Raw genomic sequence first — 20,274 nt, 5'->3', positions numbered from 1 at the left:
TGGTTCCTTGCTCTCTGAGACTTTGCCTTTACGTTTTAGCCTCTTTGGCTGCCCAATTTGGACCTCTGCCTTGTCAGCCCAGCACGACCACTGTTTTTGTTTGGGTTTCCTTCATTCCCCAGCTCTGTAAATTCAAAATGTTCTTAGGAAAAACAGCCAAGGTGATTGTAGAGTTCACTTCCTGTGTTTCTCTTTTCTAAAGAAACACAAAGCCTCTTAAACACTGCCTGCATTGGCTTCTCTATATGCCTTCAAACGTTTTTAGTGTATGTTGTCCAGCTTTCATAACTATGTTCAGCAGGAGGGTTAGCCCAATACCATCTACCTTGTCACAGCCAGAGCTAGAAATCTGAAGGAAAGCTTTTAAGTCTGGAAACATTATTGAGTTTTCAGTAAAACTAATTTTAAAACCATTCAGTATTGAATAATCATAGTTGAAGGCAATTCTTCTCATTCAGAAAAATTTCAGTCTTGGCCTTGAGCTCAAAAAATAGCAAAAATTTTATCTTGCTAAGCCATGAAACTGCTGTATGATATGACAAATGGGAATATTCAGCTTTTATCCTGACAAAATGCAAAGAACTGACAATAGTTTCAATAGTTATGAAATATTCTTCTTCAAAAATTTTAACCATTTAAAAATTCCCAACTCATCGGCCATATATAAAATGGCCAGGGACTGATGTTTCCCATTTCCTAGTATATAGTACAAAATTTTCAATGTTGTTTTTGAAGTTCAGTAGCCAGTAATTGAGCCCTTTCTCTGACTCTCTCATCCTATCTCTGATGCCAGACTTCTGAGTTTCATTCCCTATCAGTTGTAAGTTCTGTGACCTTGGGCAAATTACCCAACTTCTCTGGGATTCAGTTCCATAACTTGTTAATTGGAATCAATAATTGCACTTATTATTGTGCTATTATAATAATATAATAATAGGGTGGTTGTGATAATGAAATGATTTAATAAGGATAAGATGATGAATCCAGAATGGCCTGATTGCCTTGAGAAATGGGTGATGGGAAACCTAAGGATAAAGTAAAAACTAAGAGCAACCCAAGGATTGATTAATATTTCATAAATATTCATGTAGTTATTCTTCAATATAGGAATTTATAGTTAAAAACTTATCTCTCTGAACTGTTTTGGCTGTATCCAATAAGTTTTGATATGTTAAGTTTTGTTTTAATTCATCTCAAAATATTTTCTGATTTCTGTTGTGATTTCTTCTTTAATTCATTGGTTGTTTAGGAGTATGTCATTTCAATATATTTGTGAATTTCCCCAATTTTCTTCTGCTATTGATATGTATTTAATTCTGTTTTTATCAGGGGATATACTTGGTATAATTTCAATCCTTTTAAATATATTTAAATTTGTTTTATGACCTAGTACATAATCTATCTTAGAGAATGTTCCACATGTACTTGAGAAGAATGTGCTTTCTGCTGTTTTTGGGTAGAGTGGTCTAGGAATGTCTGTTAGGTCTAATTGGCTTATGCTGCTGCTGCTAAGTCGCTTCACTTGTGTCCGACTCTGTGCGACCCCATAGACGGCAGCCCACCAGGCTCCCCCGTCCCTGGGATTCTCCAGGCAAGGACACTGGAGTGGGTTGCCATTTCCTTCTCCAATGCATGAAAGTGAAAAGTGAAAGTGAAGTCGCTCAGTCGTGTCCGACTCTTAGGGACCCCTGCCCATGGGATTTTCCAGGCAAGAGTACTGGAGTGGGGTGCCATTGCCTTCTCCGAATTGGCTTATAGTGTTTTTCAGTTACTTGGTAGCCTTGTTGATATTCTGATCAGTTGTTTTACCTGTTCTTAAAAGTGAGTTATGACATCTTCAACTATTATACTTAAGCTCTTTGTCTTTTCAAGTCTCTCAATTTTGCTTCACATAGTTTCTTTTGTAAGGTGTGTGCATTTATTATTGTTATATTTTACTGATAGATTGACCATTTTATCATTATAAATGTTGTTCTTTGTTAACAACTTTTGCCATATTTTGTCTGATAGTAGTATCGTCACTCTAGTTCTCTTTTGATTCCTGTTTGCATGGTATTGTTTCCACTCTCTTACTTTCAACTTTTTGTGTCTTTCAGTCTGAAGTGTGTTGCATATAGTTAGAGCCTATTTTTAAGATCCATTCTGCAATTTCTGACCTTGCTATTTCTTTTACTAATTTTTTGAGGTTTTTTTTAGTTGTTATCCTAGAATTAACATTAATATCATAACTAAAAACAATCTAGTTTGTGTTAGTACCAACTTAATTTCAGTAGAACACAAAAGTTTGCTCTAGTATAATTTCATTCTCTTCCTGCTCCTTTGTGTGATTACTGGTTAACAAATTATATCTTCACATATTGTGAAGGCTTCAATACAGTTCAATACAATTCAATAATTATGAATAATTATTACTTTATGAACTTTTCTTATAAATCAGATAGGAAACATGTTACAAAAATACATTTGTACTTTTTGTATTTATCTATGTGATTATTGGTTTTTTTAAATTTCTTCACTTGGACTCAAGTACTCCCCTGTGTCTTTTCTTTTTTTTTTCTTTTTTTTTTTTTTAATTTCAGGTATACACGTGCTCCCCATCCTGAACCCTCCTCCCTCCCCCCTCCCCATACCATCCCCCTGGGCCGTCCCAGCGCACCAGCCCCAAGCATCCAGCATCGTGCACTGAACCTGGACTGGCATCTCGTTTCATACATGATATTTCACATGTTTCAATGCCATTCTCCCAAATCTTCCCACCCTCTCCCTCTCCCACAGAGTCCATAAGACTGTTCTATACATCAGTGTCTCCTTTGCTGTCTCGTACACAGGGTTATCATTACCATCTTTCTAAATTCCATATATATGCGTTAGTATACTGTATTTATGTTTTTCCTTCTGGCTTACTTCACTCTGTATAATAGGCTCCAGTTTCATCCACCTCATTAGAAGTGATTCAAATGTATTCTTTTTAATGGCTGAGTAATACTCCATTGTGTATATGTACCACAGCTTTCTTATCCATTCATCTGCTGATGGACATCTAGGTTGCTTCCATGTCCTGGCTATTATAAACAGTGCTGCGATGAACATTGGGGTACACGTGTCTCTTTCCCTTCTGGTTTCCTCAGTGTGTATGCCCAGCAGTGGGATTGCTGGATCATAAGGCAGTTCTATTTCCAGTTTTTTAAGGAATCTCCACACTGTTCTCCATAGTGGCTGTACTAGTTTGCATTCCCACCAACAGTGTAAGAGGGTTCCCTTTTCTCCACACCCTCTCCAGCATTTATTATTTGTAGACTTTTGGATTGCAGCCATTCTGACTGGTGTGAAATGTTACCTCATAGTGGTTTTGATTTGCATTTCTCTGATAATGAGTGATGTTGAGCATCTTTTCATGTGTTTGTTAGCCATCTGTATGTCTTCTTTGGAGAAATGTCTATTTAGATCTCTGGCCCATTTTTTGATTGGGTCACTTATTTTTCTGGAGTTGAGCTGTAGGAGTTGCTTGTATATTTTTGAGATTAGTTGTTTGTCGGTTGCTTCATTTGCTATTATTTTCTCCCATTCTGAAGGCTGTCTTTTCACCTTGCTAATAGTTTCCTTTGATGTGCAGAAGCTTTTAAGTTTAATTAGGTCGCATTTGTTTATTTTTGCTTTTATTTCCAATATTCTGGGAGGTGGGTCATAGAGGATCCTGCTGTGATGTATGTCAGAGAGTGTTTTGCCTATGTTCTCCTCTAGGAGTTTTATAGTTTCTGGTCTTACGTTGAGATCTTTAATCCATTTTGAGTTTATTTTTGTATATGGTGTTAGAAAGTGTTCCAGTTTCATTCTTTTACAAGTGGTTGACCAGATTTCCCAGCACCACTTGTTAAAGAGATTGTCTTTAATCCACTGTATATTCTTGCCTCCTTTGTCAAAGATAAGGTGTCCATATGTGCGTGGATTTATCTCTGGGCTTTCTATTTTGTTCCATTGATCTATATTTCTGTCTTTGTGCCAGTACCATACTGTCTTGATAACTGTGGCTTTGTAGTAGAGCCTGAAGTCAGGTAGGTTGATTCCTCCAGTTCCATTTTTCTTTCTCAAGATCGCTTTGGCTATTCGAGGTTTTTTGTATTTCCATACAAATTGTGAAATTATTTGTTCTAGCTCTGTGAAGAATACTGTTGGTAGCTTGATAGGGATTGCATTGAATCTATAAATTGCTTTGGGTAGTATACTCATTTTCACTATATTGATTCTTCCAATCCATGAACATGGTATATTTCTCCATCTATTAGTGTCCTCTTTGATTTCTTTCACCAGTGTTTTATAGTTTTCTATATATAGGTCTTTAGTTTCTTTAGGTAGATATATTCCTAAGTATTTTATTCTTTTCGTTGCAATGGTGAATGGAATTGTTTCCTTAATTTCTCTTTCTGTTTTCTCATTATTAGTGTATAGGAATGCAAGGGATTTCTGTGTGTTGATTTTATATCCTGCAACTTTACTATAATCATTGATCAGTTCTAGTAATTTTCTGGTGGAGTCTTTAGGGTTTTCTATGTAGAGGATCATGTCATCTGCAAATAGTGAGAGTTTTACTTCTTCTTTTCCAATTTGGATTCCTTTTATTTCTTTTTCTGCTCTGATTGCTGTGGCCAAAACTTCCAAAACTATGTTGAATAGTAATGGTGAAAGTGGGCACCCTTGTCTTGTTCCTGACTTTAGAGGAAATGCTTTCAATTTTTCACCATTGAGGATAATGTTTGCTGTGGGTTTGTCATATATAGCTTTTATTATGTTGAGGTATGTTCCTTCTATTCCTGCTTTCTGGAGAGTTTTTATCATAAATGGGTGTTGAATTTTGTCAAAGGCTTTCTCTGCATCTATTGAGATAATCATATGGTTTTTGTTTTTCAATTTGTTAATGTGGTGTATTACATTGATTGATTTGTGGATATTGAAGAATCCTTGCATCCCTGGGATAAAGCCCACTTGGTCATGGTGTATGATCTTTTTAATGTGTTGTTGGATTCTGATTGCTAGAATTTTGTTAAGGATTTTTGCATCTATGTTCATCAGTGATATTGGCCTGTAGTTTTCTTTTTTTGTGGCATCTTTGTCAGGTTTTGGTATTAGGGTGATGGTGGCCTCATAGAATGAGTTTGGAAGTTTACCTTCCTCTGCAATTTTCTGGAAGAGTTTGAGCAGGATAGGTGTTAGCTCTTCTCTAAATTTCTTCACTTGGACTCAAGTACTCCCCTGTGTCTTTTCATTTAACTTAACTTTTAACTTGTAGGGCAGATCTGATGTTGATGAATTATTTCAATTTTTGTTTATTTGGGAATATCTTAATTTCTCCTTCATTTTTGAAGGATAATTTTTCTGAATACAGAATTCTTGGTTAAATCCTTTTGTTAGCATGTTATTTATGTCAACCCACTGACTTGAGGTCTTTCTGGTGGAAATCAACTGTTAATCTCAGTTGGAATATTCATTTTCTTATTGTTGAATTTTAAATGTTCTTTGTATATTTTAGATATATTCCTTTATCAGATATGTATTTCCTTTATCAGATATGTTTTTTGTGACCATTTTCTCCTAGTAGTCTTCGGTTTATATTCTTATTCTCTTGACATTTCTTTATACAGGGATTACCGTGTTTTAAACATACTTATAATGATTAATGATGATAAAAATGAAAAGTTTCATAAAGTAAGTCCAGCATTTGGTCCTCTTCAGATCAGTTTCCAATGACTGCTATTTTTCCTGTGTATGGGCCATACTTTGCTGCCTCTCTGCATGTCTTGCTATTTTTGTTTTTGTTGTTAAAACCTGGATATTTTAGATAACATAATGTTATAACTCTGGAAATCACATCTCCATCCCCACCTCCTGCCACCCAAGGGTTTTTCTTTCTGTATTTTTGTTGTTGTTGCTTATATGTTTGTTCTGCAACTTTCTTAAACTAATTCTGTAAGGTATGTATTCCCTGTTTTATGCAACTGCTGAAGTCTTTGCTTGGTTAACTTAGTGGTCAGGTAATGACTGCTTAGAGATTTCCTTAAATGACTTGGAGCAATAAGTCTTCTACTCTTTGTTGAGGAGTTGTGTGTGTGTTGGCCCACACCATCAACCCTTATTCAACCACATTTCTCACCTTAGCCTTCATTTCCTGCAGAGGGTCTCAAGGTCAGCCAGAGGTAAGAGATAGGTGCATGAATAGGTCTTTTCTGGGCACGTGCATAGTCCTGCACATTACTCTGGTTTTCTAAATCCTCAGAAATATGTCAAAGTTTGTTGTGCCTGCCTCCCCCCACCACCAGACATCTCATTCCTAAGATCTTTTTAAAATTTTGGCCAGGTTCTTGTTTGCTCAAAGGGGTATCACGGCCTCAGGAAGTTGTAATGGTAAATAGTTATCACTGATTGTTTTTGACAAACACTATAAGGATAAGTCTTTTCCTTTGGAATGAGCTACTAATTAGGTCAAATAATAAAAACACACAGCAAATTGGCACTTTTTAAATTTGCTGTGAGGTCAAATAGTGTCAATGCTCTGGGGATGTGGCTTTTTGAGGCTCTTCAAACCTAATGTGCTTTCTTTTGTTTCTGTAAGGCTATTGTTGGATGTTAATTGAAAGATTGCTGGTTTTCAAGGCTCCCATGGAGCTAGGGGGGCTCCCCAGGTGGTGTGGTGGTAAAGAATCTGCCTGCCAGTGTAGGAGACACAAAAGACATGAATTCGATACTTGGGTTGGGAAGATCCCCTGGAGTAGGAAATGGCAACCCACTCCATTATTCTTGCCTGGAAAATTCCCTGGACAGAAGAGTCTGGCAGGCTACAGTCCACAGGATCACAAAGAGTCAGACAACACTGAGCATGCATGCACACTCTGATGGAGCTTGGGAAGGAGGTTGGGGGAGTAGGTCAAGTTAAAATGCCCAAAGTCTTCTGCTTTTACTGAGATTTTGCATTATTTCTTTAATAGAGATTTCCAAGATTGTTGAAACCTTTGGTTAAATTTTAGAGTTCTGAATTTATTATTGTTTTAAATTATTGAATTCAAGTAAATTTTGTTAGGTTTTCGCTGCTATTATGTAGAAGTAGATTTATAGAGGTTTTCACTTGATACCTGGATACAGGGAACTCCACCTGTTTTTGAGCCTCTGTAGGATCTGGTTCTGTGACTGGAATTGTAAATATTTGATTATGATTATGATAATAATGAAATAAAAATAATAGATCTATTTATTTTAAAAAGTAGAACATTCAAGAACTTTAAACGTATGTGTATTCATTTCTCCAAAAAGTAAACAGTATAATGAATTTTGTTGTATTTCTCTTTTGTTTGCTTTTCATGATTTGTCTATATATAAATATATATACATATATACATATCCCTTAAGCAACATATTGTTTAGTTTTGCTTGTTTTTACAAAAACAATATTATAGTGAAGGTATTTGTTTATAAAATGCCTTCCCCTTCCCTCAACCTTATTTCTAAGAGTTATTGACAAGTGTAGCCACAGTTCTTTTATTTTCATTGTTCAAATGTTTTTAATAGCAAGAATGCATAACATTCCATTGTATAAATGTCAATTACATAAAGTTGGTTAACAGTATTCAAATCATTATATCCTTACTATCTTTCTATCTTTCTATCAGTATTGAAAGTGGGGTTTTAAAATCTCTGACTATAATTGATGAAATAAATAGGTACAAAGAATAAAGGCGATGATTCAACATAAGGAAAATAAGAATTCTCAATAAATAAATATAAAAATATATGGCAAATGTCATACGGAAATGAAAATTTTTTTCATAAGCTTAAAAAACTTACGTTTCAATTAAAAGTGCTCACTTTTTTTAAACCAAATTAAATGTAAATACAAATTCATCTAGTTTTTTTTTTTTTTTCATGGTGAAAATTTGAACTTGCATGATATTGAAAATCTCTTGCAAGCTTCCTAGCAGGAAAAAACTGCTGCTGTATTTCAAGGGGCTCAAATAAGGTAAGCCTCAGAACTCCCTGAAGCGCAAAGTGCTGGAAGATAATAGAGCATCTATCAAAGAGGTTTGTGATAAAAGTCTGTGCTTCAAGTATTCTCTTCCTAGTGAAAATGTTATTCATATGTATAGACAATAGGAAAACGTTCTCAAATATGCTAAGACACAGAAAACATACTACCCATACATCATTGAAAAATTTACTTGGGCTCCTTGCTGATCAAAGGCAGTGCATCCGTATCACCTGGGAGCTTGTTAGTAATGCAGGATCACAAGCCCCTCCCCAGACCTCTGGAAATTAGAACCTGCATTCTAACAAGATCCCTAGGTGATTGATATGCATATTAAAGTTTGGAAAGCTTGGCTCTTACTGATCAAAAGTCAAAAATAAGAAGTAAAGAAAGAGGAAGCCTGACTATAAAAAGACTATATTATCCATTAATACAATTTAAACATATAGAGATGTCTAGATAATCCTTGAGCATTAAAAATCATCTTTGAAAGATATGATCTGTAATGTAAAAGTGTAATAAAACAATTTATGTTTAAAACCTTAGATTATATTGGCCGAGATCAGTATAATGTGGGAAATAAGATTGTACTAAATTCTTTAAAGGTAAAGATGATGTCATTTCCTCTTGTCACCATCTTTTTCACTGTCGTGAGGATGGTGTCGTTTCACAAAGGAAGTAGTGTGAAGTGCCTAAAACAAGATGACACATGAATGTATTAACTGCAGGGGTCGGTGGATCCAGGGAGTTCGAAGCGGGGACAGCGTCGGCGAGGATCAGGAAACAACTGCTTAATTAAACGTTAATTAAGGATATAAAGAGTGGTGAAATAAGGATAGCTCAGCAAAGAAATTCAGTGAAGAAAAGAGGCTGAATAAAATTCCAGAGCAAGGAATTTACATCACCTACATAGGCCGCAGGCATCCTCCCGTTCTCCCGAAGGAGAGGAGACACTAAGGCCTCCCCGGTCAGATCTTAGAAGCCCAGGCAAAATTAGTAGGCTTGACGAGCTTCCCCGCCCCAGAGGAAAATTTAGCCAGAAGGTGAGAGAAAGAATGACATGGGGAGACCAAATTTCGGTGAACAAAAGGGCATACTTTATTTTCCAAAGTAGTTTTATACCTTCAGTTGTGCATAGAGGATAATGGGGGAAGGGGTAGAGTCATGCAAGGACAGCAGTCCTTGATCCTAATCGAAGTCAGGCTTTCAAACTTATCATATGTAAAAGTTTAGGTGATTTACATCATCCTCTGGCCAGGAGGCCTGTTAACATTTTAAGAAACTTATTTTTTTCTAAAGGTGATTATTCTAAAGTCAGTCGCCAGCCTCCAAAAGCATTAGATAAAGTTGCATTCCTATAGGGCAAAGGTGTGGTGGGCTAAATCAAGAAAAGAATTAACTCAAGTGTCCAAGATTACAAACATTAAAGCTACTACTTACATTTCTATACACCAATTACATCAATCAATACACTGCCAGAGACACAGTAAGTAAGAGATATGGAGACTTAGCAGCAAACATTGGCCCAACAAGTGAAAAACCCTTCACCAATACAATTTTTAATCAATCTTTTAACTGCTCAAAGAAATCTGTATTTAGACAGTTTAGAACATCTCGTGCCTCTCACAGTTGGGAGGCTCTGAACAATCACATGTGGCCGGAAAAACCTATTCAGGCAGGCTAGAGGACTTCCAAAGGAGTTTGTAGGTTGAAACACTGTCACACCCAGGAATTATTAACTGGAGCTGTAAATTAACTCTTTTTTTAGAGAGAGGTAGTGGGGGATAGCCTCCCGTAAAGTCAGAGGTGTAGGTGAGAACACAAAGCAAAAAGTAGGCAGACTCTGGTTTTGGGGGTAGATGCTCGAAAATTTCCAGGGGGACTCCTGAGGCTCGATCCCGCCTTTGCGTATGCCAAGCCTCCTTCCTCATGACCTTTGCCATGGGCGGAGCTCTTCACGCTGGCTCCTGGCAATTAACTACAGAAATTACAGTTGAATAAATTAGACCATTGTTTTTAAAAAACCTTTTAGATAGGGTTAAGAACATTCCTGTGAGGAAAAAGTTGGGGGAATAATGATTTAATATTATTACTATGTATTTCTAGTCTATGGTGGCTCAGTGGTAAAGAATCTTCCTGCCAATGCAGGAGATGTGGGTTCGATTCCTGGGTTGGGAAGACACCCTACAGAAGGAAATGGCAACCCACTCCAATATTCTTGCCTGGAAATTTCCTATGGACAGAGGAGACTGGTGGGCTACCATCCATGGAGTCACAAAGAGTTGGATATGACTTAATGACTAAACAACAGCAACACAATTTAGTGATATCTATTCTCTCTGGACAAAACCACACCTTGATTCTTTTTTTTTTTTAATTACCAGGTGGAAACTAAAAAGATATCAAAAGATGGAAAATGATCAGTGAATTTTATTAGTTTATTCCCTATTGATTGCAATACTGAGTATTTTCTGTCCTGCTTCCAGACTCTTCCTGAAGGTGGGCTTCTCCATGGTTTCAAACAATCCTAGGTGGTGGGGGCAATAGCAAAAGGATTTTGCATGTAATTAACAGCCAGCAGTTAACCACTGCAGGGACAACCAGGTGAGTGTGTCACCTTGGGAGTGGGGGTGGGGGGAAGTGGAAAATGGCAAGAGTGTGGCTCCATTCTTTAAATTCTTTTTTCAGAGACAATAATGTGAGGCCACCATCTCAAATTCTTTTTGTCTTATATTAGGTATAAAGGAACAAATTTCATCTAATTTTATTTTTTTCTCTGCTTTAAAAATCAATAATACTATTATAAAATACTTTACATTTGTAGATAATTATAGAGTTTAGTGTGAACACTTAGATTCATGTTTATTAAATTATAAGATTTTTGCCATCTTTACTGAAGATACTAAAAAAAAAATTAGAGTTAAGAATACTCCCTAACTCTATTCTCTTGCCCCATTCCAGAAATAACTACTATCATGAATTTAATGTCTTTCATGTTGATGGTTTTTAAAATATTTTTGTACAAATCTAAACCTCCGTGTGTGTGTGTGTGCATGTTCAGTCGCTCAGTTGTGTCTGACTCTGCGATCTCATGGACTGTAGCCCACCAGGCTCCTCTGTCAATAGGATTCTCTAGGCAAGAATACTGGAGTGGGTTGCCATTTCCTACTCCAAAACCTCCATGACTGTTTAACAAATACTTGTGGATTTTAAAACTGTGTTATTTTGTGTGTTTCCTTCTGCAACTTTTTTTTTCAACATTGTTTCTGAGAACTCTCCATGCTAATTATATGTAAATCCCATGTATTCATTTTAACAGCTGCAGTTTTCCATTGTTGAATATGCTACAGTCTCTCTAGTCCCCTGTAACGGAGCATTGAATTTGTTTCTGAGCTTTTCCTTTTGCACACAGTAATATGAGGATCATTCTCATACAAGTCTCCTTGTGTACACATGTAATCTAGGTTTCCTAGATATTACCAAGCTGCTCTATAATGCATGAGTACCAAGCTCCTCTCTCCTCAGCAGTGAATGAGAAGTCCTAGTGCTACACTACTTCATCAACCCCTGATATTGTCTGACTTTAAAATATTAATATTTGCTACTTTAATGGGCATAAAATTGTATCTCAGTATTTTAATGAGCATTTTCCTTGTAACTTTGGGGGCTGAACACCTTTCCATTAATTGGCTATCCGGATTTTCTCTTCTATGAATTGCTGCTCATAGTCTTTACCCATTTTTAAAACTAGACTTTTCAGTCTTTGCTTTCCATCAATTTGTTGGAACGCTCTGTGAATCCTGGGTACAAATTGCTTCTTGATTGTATGCCTTCTCCCAAACTGTGGCTCCATTTTTGTTGTTGTTTGCCAAAGCTTTTACTTATATAATCAAATATAACCATGTAGATTTTACTCTATGTCCTTTTTATGAAATTCTTTTCTAAGTTCCTACAGATGTTCTTCTGTCTTTTATTCTAAAAAATTTCTACCTATTACTGATTTTTATGTCCGGTGTGAGGTAGAGATCTAATTTTATTTTATTGCAAATGGATGAACAGTGGCCCCAAACGCTACTGACAGGTCTATCCTTTTTTCTCTTTGTAATATCACTCTTATCCTAAACCCGGTATCATTCTGTAAGAACGTTAGATTTTTCTTTTCCTTTGGTCATGTCGTGTGGCATGTGGGATCTTAGTTCTTTGACCAGGAATGGAACACATGCCCCCTGCATTGGGAGTGCAGAGTCTTAACCACTGGACCACCAGGGAAGTCCCTAGAGTGTATGATCTATGATGCCAAAGACCTTGGTCTTTTTTGTTCACGGATGTATGCTAAACATCTAGGACAGTGCATGTAGAATAGCACATAGTAGCTATTTAAATTTATAGGTAAATGAATGAATATTCAAAAGGCATTTCTGGTGTAGAACATAAGCAAACATGATTTCTCAATAAAGGGACTTTAACTGGGGGCTTTAAAGCTGTTTTAGTGTTTTCCTGTCTTCTTTCTGAGAGGTAGCCCATGTCTCTGAAGAGTCAGAGAGACTTTATAATACCTCATTTGAGAACAATAACTACATGAATTGAATCTTTTCTAGTTAAAAGAAAAAATTGTTTCACTTCAGTAATAGATACCAGAGGAACCATTACATAAACTTTTAAATATAGATATTATGTGGTAACATTTAAGTATGAATGGGAGAGGAGAAAGAAAGGATAAAATTTGATTGATTGGGTATTGTGACTTTTACTCCTACTTTCTGTTTCTTTTTTTTTTTAAGAAATATAATCATAATGCTATAGGGGTTGTCTTGGAAGGGAGTGATCGGCATGTAGGGAGGGAAGTTTAGGGCAATGGGTGTGCTCTATGGTAGCAGTCACAATCCTTAGGAAACTCTCATGGACATTGTCCTTCAGGATTTCATTCAGGTCTAGAATTGAAGGGTTTTTTGAATTTCCACTCTGCTTCTTGTGATTTGATAATGGCTCTTGGGTGTAAAATCATGGGGAGAAACAAAAAGCACTGACGAGTTCAGATAATACCATTTATCTAGGAGAGTCAAAAAGAAAGTTTGGGCATAAATACCTTGAACAATAACTTCAGTTGGAAAGAGTTGCTTTCATTGAATTTCTCTACCCTATAAGATTACTGCCATGATGTTTGAGAAATCAGCATCTCATGAAGAGTCTACTGCCTGCAGCATTGCAGTCTTGGTGGCCTTTGGCGTTGGCTAATGGAATCACTCTATTTCCCTGAGTGCACATAAATGTACACCCTCCGTGTCCACTGTGGCATACAGGGAGTCACCTCAGTGTGCTTTAACCACGTATGGTGACAATGCACCTGTTTGACAGGCCGCATAGTGTTGAGGGGGCTTCTCCAGTGGCTCAGTGGTAAAGAATCCACCTGCAGTGCAGGAGCCGCAGGATACTTGGGTTCGATCCCTAGGTTGACAAGATCCTTTGGGGAAGGACCTGGCAATCCACTCTGTATTCTTGCCCAGAGAATTCCACGGATAGAGGAGCCTGGTGGGCTACAGTCCACAGGGTTGCAAAGAGTTGGACATAACTGGAACAACTTAGCAAGCACACACACACGAGTATAGAGGATGGATTGGGATAGATTATCCTGTTCACACAGTTGGACACAACTGAGCACCTACACACACACACATACACACACACACATACACACACACATCCTGTTCTCAGGAAATCTGATCATGTTATGGGTTAAAATGTTCACAAGTTTTAAATCAATGAGTGATCTATTTATCTGTTGCAACAAATGACATCACTTGATCCCCTTATCAATTTTCCGGGGCCAGAACCTTCACTTATCACATGACATGAGATGCGTGAATTCCTCTGTGCTTGAGATGTCTTTAAATCTTTATACCAGTCCAAGGTCATCTGGGGGGAGAGTCAGTTTCCTGTGTCTCTCCATCCCCTACTACTCATATACTCCTCACTTAGTACCCTTCTTATGAGTTATGTAAAGGTTTGTGTTTTATCTCTATTTAATTGAAAGTTACTAACAGAGAGGTCTTTGAGAGCAAGGAGTTGGTGTTATTCACCCTTGTAGCTGTGGGCCTGGCACAGTGTCTGGAGCTTCCAGGAAGCAGAGTGTGTGAGGTAAAATGAGATAGAAGCTTGCCTAAATTAGCTGGGCTACACTAGCTTTCCCATGACCCAGGCTAGTGTTCTATGATTAATCAACTTCCTCTCACTTCAGTTTGTATGTGTAAGTATTTTATGTTTCATTTTTTATTGAAGTGTAGTTGATTTACAATGTTGTATTAGTTACATGTGAAAAACAAAATGATTCACAAATACATATATGTATAGTTTCATATTCTTTTCCATTTTAGGTTATTGCAAGATATTGAATATAGTTTCCTGTGATAGTCCTTGTTCATCTATTTTATATATACTAGTGTGTAACTATTAATCTCAAACTTCTAATTTATCTCTCTCCCCCTTTCCCCCTAGATACCCATAAGTTTATTTTCTATGTTTATTAGTCTACTTCTGTTTTGTGAATAATTTCATTTATATCCTTTTTTAGATTCCATGTATAAGTGATACCATATGATATTTGTTTTTGTCTGTCTGATTTACTTCGCTTGGTGTGTGTAATCTTTGAGTTTTGTTTATCTGCTTCAGAATTTTGAAATTTTTATAGAAATGGGTAGAGTTAGGTATATATATCAGTTTCAAAGAGTGATAATTTGTTTAAGGCTCCTTCTAGTTCTGGCCTAGTTGGAATCATTGGCTAAGAGTTTCAGGACAATTTATAGCATTAAAACATGTGTTAAATCACACGTGATAATATCATGGTGAAAATTGTAAATTTACCAGTACATCAGAACTTTTAACCAGAGCTAAATCCCATCTGAATAACTTGAATTTTTATATCCACCTCTCTTAGTACATTTGTTGTTGTTGTTGTTGTTTTTTAATCAGTTTTCTAAAATCAGAATGCCTGGGGATGAACTCTGTTGTGAAGCTTGTCATCAGAACTGATAGGGTTTGAGACCTCAACTGAGCAACATTTTACTGAGGTGTTCACTGGGTCAGGCAAGAATAGTCTGGCCAAGTAATCAGGTTTTTTTAGACAGGCTGCTGGCTATTAGACATATATCTGTGTATGGGATGCTGAAAAGGAAACAGTAAATAAGAAGACATCTAATTCTCCTTTTTTTTTTTTTTTTTGCTGATGTCATATATTTGTTGATGGATTATATTTCTGGGAGAAAGGAGGTTTCTAGATAAGTAGTACCATTCTTTCAAATTGAAAAATATGAAATGTGTTAAGAGTTCCTGGGGACTTGACTGAATAATCAGTTCTAGGAGCTTTGCCCGTCTGTAAGACCCAAATTTGCTTCCCTGCAAGAGTGTATTAGTCCTTGGGGCCTACGGGAAGCCAGTGTTGACAGCAGCAGTTAAATCAGCGTGCTGTTCTTTACTGCAGGCATTCTTGCCTTGTAGAGACATCAGAGTCGTGCTGTTGTACACTTTTCCCCCTCATTGTAGATTACATTTTCCAGGTGAATAGAACTTGAAGCCCTCAGATGATATAGCATCCCTGTGAGAAATTATGTAGCTAGTATAGAGACCTATTCCCAAACAATTACCAAATAAAGCAGCCTTCAGAGCCTGCCATTACACTAGTGTTACACTCAGTCAGGTACTGCCATCCGTATCATTTCCTAGGCAGGAAGCACATCGCTTTAAGTGGCATACTGTCACCCTTCGGGTCAGATAGGCTTTGGATGTTGGGCCCCAAAAGGTCTTATGTGCTATTTTAGCAGAGACTCATCTTTTCTCTGCCAAACCGTTTTTAATGAGAGGGCTGTAGTTATTACACGCTTTCTCCCCTTTCTTTTAGTATTTATAAAGCCAAGAACCCTGTAAAAGTTTGCTTTTGTGTGCATACGTAGGGATACATATTTTGGTTAAGTGCTGACACCTTTTTTTTTCCTTCCAGAGGAATCAGCTGTCTCTTTTTTGCTTACCTTGCTACACTTTCACTTTTAATACCCTGGTCACTCTTTCAAATGCCTCAGGGAAGTAAGCTGATGGTTCGGTGGGAATGGGAAGAGTAAGAAATTTTCAGAAATATTTTCTGGGTTGTATTATTTATACATTTGTTGCTGGTATTTATTGTCTTCCTAATATATGAAGAGTTTCAGTATTTTAACTGTCATTCTGGTATTTTGTTCTAAGCAACAAGCTTAAATCAGTCAGAGTTTTGTAAGGAAGGGACACTTGAAAAAAAAAAAAAAAAAAAAACTCTCCAAAATAGAACATTAAGGAACCTCACACTGAATCACTGACGTGTATTTCGTATACATCATAATAAAGTAAAAATCATGAAAGCTCAGTTCATTTGATCAAAATGATATGTCTTTAATAGCAGTTTCTTTTCTTTCAACATTTTACCCAATCTACCCAATTAGTTACTTATTTAATAATAGAAGAGATAAATATTAATATGGTTTCAGAGACTTGAATCGTCACTAAGTGAATGATTTTGTTCATCTCTTTGGTAATTCAGAGTTATAATTCGTTAATGTAGTAATATGAGATGCCCCTTCGTACCTGTGAAGATTTCCCAGTATGGTAGAGAACTGGTGTCCTTGTTATGAATAAAGTATGCCCCACTGTGAAAAGACACAATCATATAAAATGAAAACAATAGGAAGAAGTAAGCCTTCTGAGCAACCTCATGTACAGGGTCAACATATTATGTGCTTTGCTGTATAGACATCTCATTTGATCCTCAAATGTAAGTAAAGTGTTACTGTCCCCATTTTACAGATGAGGAAACTGAGGCTCAACAAAAGTGAATAACTGGCTGAAAAATAGGAAGATGAAAAGAAAAGAAATATGTTTTTCTGATGCCAAAGCCCTTACTTATTCTCATCATGCTTCCAGAATGATTTTGGTAAGTGGAGGGGGAGAACTGCCATTCAAGAAACATACTACTCTGCACTTAGAATTCACAACTGATGATATGATGAAGTCATTCCTTACTCTTTTGGATTAAGTTAAGTGTTCTGTAGGAAGGGAGGGAGGAAGAAGTTTTCAGAAATATTTTCTCACCTGTATTATTATTTATGTGTCTGTTTATTGACCTTATTATCTTCCCAGTGGGTGGAAACCTTCAACATCTCGGTTGTTATTTTAAGTTTTCTAGGGGAAAAGACACTTGAAACAGCCCTCAGTCTTAAACTAGGACCGCTAGCTTTAAGTAACTGACTATTCTCCTGTAAAACAGATTCATCCAAAATGTGTCCTTTCAGCCTTTGCGTTTGATGATATGAATGTCTCCAGTTTGTTAATTAATATTGTGCTTATTTTTGGTATGATTCATGTGTCTTTCCAGCCTGATTGTGCACTGAATCTTATTAAAATGAATCAGTATTTCTCTGAGCTGACATCGGGTCTAAAATGTCCCAAGCAGTGTTGGTTATTAAATAGTATGTTAGATGTTATTTGGTCTCTTTGTGCTTTTTATGTGTGTATTGACTTATCATATGCATTTTCAATGACCTTCAGGGAAAAAATATAAAATATACAAAGAAATTCTGGTTATTTGAGAAAAAGTAACTCAGGTTACTCAGTAACTTCCCTGGTGACTCAGACAGTAAAGAATCTGGCTACGATGTGGGAGACCTGGGCTCGATCCCTGGGTTGGGAAGATCCCCTCGAGCAGGGCATGGCAACCCACTCCAGTATCCTTGCCTGGAGAATCCCCATGGACAGAGGAGCCTTATAGGCTACATCCATGGGGTTGTAAAGAGTTGCACACAACTGAATGACAAAGCACAGCACAGCACAACTGAAGTATTGACAGATGGATAATGAACAAATGGTAAGTGCCAAGTTATAATTTTTCTTTTAAAAAAGAATAATTTGAAGCATACTTATTTCATTGTAAATCAGAAAACTGTGACTATGTTTCTTATCTCCTGTGTGCATGTGTGCTAAGTCACTTTAGTCATGTCTGACCCTGCGACCCTATGGACTGTAGCCCATGAGGCTTCTCTGTCCATGGGCTTCTCCAGGTAAGAATACTGGAGTGGGTTGCTATACCCTCCTCCAGGGGGTCTTCCCAACCCAGGGACTGAACCTGTGTCTTTTATGTCTCCTGCACTGGCAGGCGGATTCTTTACCACTAGTGCTACCTGGGAAGCTCCTTTTTGTTTCCTGCTGCTGCTGCTAAGTCACTTCAGTCATGTCCGACTCTGTGCGACCCCACAGACGGCAGCCAACCAGGCTCCCCCGTCCCTGGGATTCTCCAGGCAAGAACACTGGAGTAGGTTGCCATTTCCTTCTCCAAAGCATGAAAGTGAAAAGTGAAAGTCAAGTCGCTCAGTCGTGTCCGACTCTTCGAGACCCCATGGACTGCAGCCTACCAGGCTTCTCCATCCATGGGATTTTCCAGGCAAGAATACTGGAGTGGGGTGCCATTGCCTTCTCCATTTTGTTTCCTAGGTATCGGTTAATCTTAACATGTTTGCAGTTACATCACATTCATTTTTAATAGGAGCATTAAATGAAGATGATTAGTTTTAGCTGGAAGTTAAGAAGAGCTTTTAAAATATATCAGTTTCAGATGTCAGATTCCCAAACCTCCCCCATATCCACTTACTTTTTCTAAATGCACTTGTCCTCCTCCCTATCCTACTAACCAGATCTTAGAATCCAAATAGTTTTGCAATCTGTAGATGAGAAAACTAGATTCTAAATCTGAATGCAAGCATGAGAACAGTGAAATTCTAAGTGCAGTTGATCACTGAATTCAGTGCGGTGTCAGCAGGTAATACTATAGTAAGGCTGACATATTGAATTGTTCTACATCCAGAGATTTAAACTCATGTCAGTACATACTCCATTCACTTCAGGCTGTGCACGAACACAGATCAACTTTGAATATGTTATAATGTAATCCAGTATAGATAGAAGCTGCAGGAAATTTATAAAGAGAAACATAATGGTAAACCTCCATGGACCCAGTTCTTCGGAGTTCATTTGAGAACTTTGTCTCCTCCAGATCTTCACAGCCATGCCTATTGGCATCACTTACCCACTTCCCATTGGAATTCCAGGATCCCAAGGAACGTGTTGAATGATCTCTAGAGTCAGGAATTAGATGAAGAAAGATTAAATCTTTGTACCAGACACCTCACTTTGAAATCTGTTGTTAGTTATTATCTCTTTAATCTGATTCAGTACTTTCAGGAACATTTTACAGGTAATAGAAATTGCTCGACAACATGTTAGATTGAATGTTGTGTCAGAGGCATTCCTCTTAAAGTTTGGCATTAAGTTATGTCCTATGATATGGTATTACTTTTAGCATAAGTAATATTGGTGCTTAGAAACTGCTATGGGAAGGTAGCCTGCAGAATGTCTAAGTATGGCTCCTAAATGTTTTTATGATTTTGGTCCATCTGCCTACACACTCTAGTTTCTTGCATGTATATAAAGGGAAATCCCATAGTCATCAATGTGTGTGCCATATACAAATACAGTGAACAAGACCCACATGGCCTCACATTTTTGAGGTAGCCAGATTCAATTCTGGATAGAATACTGTTGAGATATTTTATTGGAAAGGCATCAGAAACAGAAGTATCAGCTTCATCCTCAAAGGAGTTTTCAATCTGGTGGGTGAGATAGAATATATATGGATGTGAGTTACTTGAACTTTACAATTCACCCTGCAAATAAGTGGAGGCCCAGTGCACCAGGCTAAGGAGGTTCACAGTGAGGTGGTATTCAACAGTATTCTATCAAGGAGGGCTTCAGGAGGTGGTAAACTTTTTTGAATTTTTTTTCTAAAAAGCTTAAAAAAATAATTTATCATTACAAGTGATCTGAAAGTTCAAATAATTCAGAATTACATATAGTATGGGGTATAAATTTTCTCTCATAACCTTCCTCCAACTTACTATTCCACTTACTTATCCAAAGATAACTTCTGTTAGCATTTACTATGTAATGCAGTATTTGTCTATTCAGACATCTCTTTATCTATCATCTATGTTTTATGATATACCATATACATTATTCTGAATATGACTTTTAACTTGTCAACATGTATTAGAAATTTTCTCATGTTAGCATATGTATACATGTGTTTTATCCTTTTGAAAAATTTTACATAGCATGAATGTATCATAATCAAAACTTTCATTTACTGATATACTTTTCTATCACAACCAGCACTGTGATGAAAATCCTTGCAGTTAATT

The 20,274-nt window shown here is 37.0% G+C and overlaps 1 long non-coding RNA gene across 1 annotated transcript in view; it reads left to right on the top strand.

Annotated features, from left to right (window-relative positions):
* The window catches only part of LOC101906976 (uncharacterized), a 61,876-nt gene extending 43,391 nt beyond the window's left edge, over window positions 1-18,485 (top strand). The window contains exons 5-6 of the long non-coding RNA XR_009495221.1: window positions 7,954-10,612; window positions 16,832-18,485. This is a non-coding gene — a long non-coding RNA (uncharacterized lncRNA). The remainder of the gene's footprint in view (window positions 1-7,953; window positions 10,613-16,831) is intronic.
* The last annotated feature ends 1,789 nt before the right edge of the window (window positions 18,486-20,274 follow it).

Source organism: Bos taurus, chromosome 7 (assembly GCF_002263795.3).
Source record: "Bos taurus isolate L1 Dominette 01449 registration number 42190680 breed Hereford chromosome 7, ARS-UCD2.0, whole genome shotgun sequence".
In the NCBI taxonomy this organism is placed as follows: domain Eukaryota; kingdom Metazoa; phylum Chordata; class Mammalia; order Artiodactyla; family Bovidae; genus Bos; species Bos taurus.
This window is presented reverse-complemented; position numbering and strand designations above follow the sequence as displayed.